This window comes from Megachile rotundata, unplaced genomic scaffold (assembly GCF_050947335.1).
Source record: "Megachile rotundata isolate GNS110a unplaced genomic scaffold, iyMegRotu1 scaffold1409, whole genome shotgun sequence".
Lineage (NCBI taxonomy): Eukaryota > Metazoa > Arthropoda > Insecta > Hymenoptera > Megachilidae > Megachile > Megachile rotundata.
Window position 1 is genome coordinate 1 of NW_027474705.1, and position 5,000 is coordinate 5,000.

The 5,000-nt window shown below is 46.4% G+C and overlaps 2 non-coding genes across 2 annotated transcripts in view; both read left to right on the plus strand.

The window, feature by feature from the left end:
• Positions 1-1,805: 1,805 nt before the first annotated feature.
• LOC143266552 (5.8S ribosomal RNA) lies at positions 1,806-1,960 on the plus strand. Its single transcript, XR_013041508.1, has one exon. It is a non-coding gene; the product is annotated as a 5.8S ribosomal RNA (ribosomal RNA).
• Positions 1,961-3,782: 1,822 nt separating this feature from the next.
• Positions 3,783-5,000, plus strand: part of LOC143266555 (large subunit ribosomal RNA) — a 4,386-nt gene continuing 3,168 nt past the window's right edge. The window contains exon 1 of the ribosomal RNA XR_013041511.1: positions 3,783-5,000. This exon is cut by the window's right edge and continues 3,168 nt beyond it. This is a non-coding gene — a ribosomal RNA (large subunit ribosomal RNA).

Consider the following 5,000-nt stretch of genomic DNA (forward strand, 5'->3'; position numbering starts at 1 on the left):
TGTGAAAAGCAGCCAAAAGTATATATGACTATAACACATGATACGCAAAAATGAGGATGAAAAGTGCAGCTCCTCGCGTATAATAAACAAATAATAAATATATTGGCCGTACACAACAAAAATGCGTATAAACGAGCCACGATAGATGATTGAGAGAGAAAGGGAGAGAAATATTTGGAGGTAGTAGCAAACAAACGAAAGAAAAAACAGATACCAAAAATGTTAAATGACAATTCGTCGTTACGGCAGTCGTGATGCGGAGAGATATTACGGTTACGTGTAGGAGGTCGCTTTGGTTCTCATCGTCGATACTCCCGTCCGTATTTCGTATCCGCCGACGCGTTTCGTACGAACAAGCGCTAACGTTAAATAAAGTTTAAAAAATGAGAGAGCAACGCCGTTTCATGTCGAACGCTGTAAATAGAAAGAACGAAAGTTTACCGACGAAAGAAAATCGAGAGTTTCCTCTCTATCTTCTCGGCTCTTCTTTCCGTAGCGTATAAGAAAGGTTTCGACTCTCCCGGGACGTCGTTTACTTCTTATTAACGGGTACCGCACGATCCTTCGATAAATACAAAAAGTCGTCGTAACAAGAATGTTCAACTTGAACACGAAGGAAAATCCCGAACATTCTCATATAAAAATATATCTATACATAAATGAATCTGTCGCGAATTTTACCGGCAGAAGGTTCGTTATGTAAAAAATGGATCGTATGCATGGTGTACCCGTTCGTTGCGACGTCTGAGTTAAAAGGAGGAGAGAATCGAAATTGTTAAATAGATACGCGCCAGGAAAGCGGAGAGATTTCGGAGAAGTAAGGAAGAGGTGAAGGTTATAAGAATCTCGAAATATTCTTATCGGACTTTCCTTTCTATAATTTTTATTCTTGATTCGTGTTGCGTACTCTCTCGACCCCGTGTGAAAACACGAGAGAGAATATAAAGAAATATTTTGGGACGTTTGGTAACGAAATGCATGGGTTTGCGAAAAAAAATTGTTAAATTTCTTGTTTTTTTTTTTTCGCCCGCTTCGTGAGAGACTCTCATTTTATTTTCTTTCTCTCTATAAATTTTGTCTTTGGACCAAAGGGAACACCCCCTTTTAGCCTCTCTCTATTTCGTGTTAAACGAGAAACGAAATTTAGAGTGTGACACGGAGGCTTTCACGCGGGGGGTGTCCGGGTAACCGATGGAAATCGAACCACGAAACCGCTTCGACGAACGAAGTCGCAACTTCACGAGAGTCCGCCTGCTTACGACGGACGATATGGTAACGTATCGCTTTACGGACCGGCTGAGAAGCGAAAACGATAGCGTAGTCTCCTTCGTTGGTAGACCGATCTGACGCCGGCCATGGAGTGTCCGTATTGAATCTCGCGATACCGCCAAGACGTCCAATATATGTAAGCAGCGAGCAGGAGACTCTGTGTTACGCGCGACAGCGCGTTTCGTATTTTCCACGGTTTTTGAATGACTTTACCACCCGGAACGGACTGAAAACTCGCCGCACGAAGAGAAATGCGTCACAGAGCGTTGTTTCATCGGCGGTTCTGTAGTTTTATACGGTCCTTTACCCGTCCATGGACGTTATCGTGTCGTCTTAATCATCAATCAGCTCGGGTAAATCTGTGAACAGAGCTATGACGGGACGACGTCCGAATACCGATACTCGATCTTGCGCTTGGATTGGAGTTAGTATTCTATGGACAATCGAACGAATTTATAAACCAGGTTAAATAAATCACGTACATACTGGTTTTCAGACGCTGAGTTGTTAAATATGAACAAAAATTTTTATACGATTACCCTGAACGGTGGATCACTTGGCTCGTGGGTCGATGAAGAACGCAGCTAATTGCGCGTCAACGTGTGAACTGCAGGACACATGAACATCGACATTTCGAACGCACATTGCGGTCCACGGATACAATTCCTGGACCACGCCTGGCTGAGGGTCGTTTATATAACTAAAGACTGCTTGCGTTTGCCTTTAGCAGCAAAAGGTTTTCTCTTCATTGTTAAATTTTTTTCGGTACCGCTCGTCGTTCGACTAGATAAAACGAAACTGTTAAACGCCGAAAAGTCGAACGTTTCGGAGCGGGATCCGATGGTCGAACGCGAGAGAGAGAACAACTTGCGAAATTGGCGAAAACGTACGAGCGATGGTTGGACATTTCGTCGGCGTTTGACGCGGAGAATGTTAAATGGAACGTTCGTGTCTCGCCCTCTCTTTGCTAGTGTTCATTTTTTTCACAGGCGACAGAAGAACATTTTCGTATATCTCGCAATTCTTAGTTTTTAGGATCTTCTCGGCGGAATGCGCTTATCTCGGCTTGCGTGAGTCGTGGTTTCTAGTTAAACCCCTAAAAGAGACCATATACGACCGCCCGTGAAAGAGCGCTCCCGAGTCGAAAACACCTAACTACAGAAGGATATTTAGACGAGAGAGAAAATGATTCTTCGCCCTGCGAGAGAATTGTTAGACACCAATTGAAGGAAGCAAGCCGAGAGTAGAGCGTGTTTACGGCGTTTCTCCGCGCTCCCGACGTTGTCTGAAATGATTGTCGAATTTTTTTTTCGACGGTGCGAAAGTTTATACAACGAGGGGAAAAGTTAAAAAAAATAAACGTGCGACGGAAGCTCTTTCACGGTTAAATTATTACGAGATCGTAGCTTCGCCACGTTTTTTTTAACATTTACAAGCGCAGATCGCTTCGTTGTCGTTGATTAGAAGCGGAAGACCGCGCGATCCCAATACGGGTTCGGTCGTCCAGTCCTCGAAGTGCATAATTGTGCCGGACGGACGTTGAAAAACCCGGACCGATCGAACGATAAACGCTTATTTGGTGATCGTCTTGCGAGAGTCTCCCTTCATTGTTGTTCGTGTGTTAAATTTCTTTTATCGAACAACGGTCGAACGCAAATGAACAATGACATTTACACCGAAGATCGATCTCGAAACGCTTTTGTTCCTCCTTTTGTGCGCTCGTGGTTTCATCGAACGATATATACACGACGAAGGTGTACCACGCACGTTAAAAATGGGATTTCTTTTTTCCTTTAACCCTTTATTCTCTGGACCATGATAAGTCACCGATGGTTTACATGGCTGTCTCTGGCATTCTCGCCCTTTTCTTGGGATTTTGCGTCGGAACGCGACAGCAAAAGAAAAAACGTATCGGACGATGCGTCTTTACGGTTTATCGACCGTCGAGTGTATATTCGAACGTAAATATGTTGTAACGGTATATGTATCCTTTAGGGGACAAAAGAAACATGAAACGATCGTGTGCGAGAGCGCGCCGAGGGTAAGAAGAAAAGGTGTCCGACCTTTATCTCCTCGTTGTCGTAGTCTCTCCTCGTCGTTTGTTTTAACGCGCCCTGGATAGATAAAAAGATATATCCGATTATAATATATACATATATACTCCGACGCGAGTCGAGAACAACCGGACGTCGTCGTCGTCGTTTTTTTTTTTTGTCGTTGTCCCGCCTGCCCGAATATGCGGCGTTTTAAGTGCCTTTTTTCTTTTGTCGAACAAAAGAGAGAGGAGACACCGAGCTTTCATTTTGGCTCGTACGTACCTTCGAGTAGTCGACGATATTGTGTTGATCCGAAAAGAGAAAAATAGTTGGTTATCGAACGATACAAGGAAAAAATCGAACGACATAATCCCTGTGCGTCGTTGGTATTAATATACCTTTCGTATTACGTGTCGAAACCCCGAAAAGAGCGTACAGTTTGTGGTATAACTTTGAAAAGAAATAATAAAATTTCGACGACCTCAGAGCAGGCGAGATTACCCGCTGAATTTAAGCATATTAATAAGCGGAGGAAAAGAAACTAACAAGGATTTCCTTAGTAGCGGCGAGCGAACAGGAATGAGCCCAGCACTGAATCCCGCGGTTAACGCCGCTGGGAAATGTAGTGTTCAGGAGGATCCGTTTATCCCGAGACATCGAATCGCGTCCAAGTCCATCTTGAATGGGGCCACTTACCCATAGAGGGTGCCAGGCCCGTAGCGACCGGTACGCGTCTCGGGTGGATCTCTCCTTAGAGTGGTTGCTTGAGAGTGCAGCCCTAAGTGGGTGGTAAACTCCATCTAAGGCTAAATATGACCACGAGACCGATAGCGAACAAGTACCGTGAGGGAAAGTTGAAAAGAACTTTGAAGAGAGAGTTCAAGAGTACGTGAAACCGTTCAGGGGTAAACCCGAGAAACCCAAAAGATCGAATGGGGAGATTCATCGTCAACGAAGCTGGCTCCCGTGTTGGTGCGATAGTGCCCCGGATGGTCCCGTTACGGCGGGTTTCCCATCGGCGTGGGCACACCACCCGCGGCGAATGTTCCGGCTATGTAGTCGTGCACTTCTCCCCTAGTAGAACGTCGCGACCCGTTGCGTGTCGGTCTAAGGCCCGAGGCGAAGACTGTCCGTCGCTTTTAGCGTACGATGACAGCCCCTTGGATGCCCGGCCGACTGCGCGACGGTACTCAGACGGTATCGGGCCGCAAAATTCTCGAACGCACTGCGTCCAGGACCGCCGCAAGCTCGTTCCAGTCTAGATACCGGATGTACGGACTTAGCGCCGTAACCGGGCCTGGCGGGCTGTTGGCAGGCGGAGTCCTTGGACTGGCCAAACTTTGAATTACCGGTCGGCGACGCTATTGCTTTGGGTACTCTCGGGACCCGTCTTGAAACACGGACCAAGGAGTCTAACATGTACGCGAGTCATTGGGATTTGATAAACCTAAAGGCGAAATGAAAGTGAAAGTCGTCCGTGAAGTCGACTAAGGGAGGATGGGCCTCGTTACGATTAGGCCTCGCACTCCCGGGGCGTCTCGTTCTCATTGCGAGAAGAGGCGCACCTAGAGCGTACACGTTGGGACCCGAAAGATGGTGAACTATGCCTGGTCAGGACGAAGTCAGGGGAAACCCTGATGGAGGTCCGTAGCGATTCTGACGTGCAAATCGATCGTCGGAACTGGGTATAGGGGC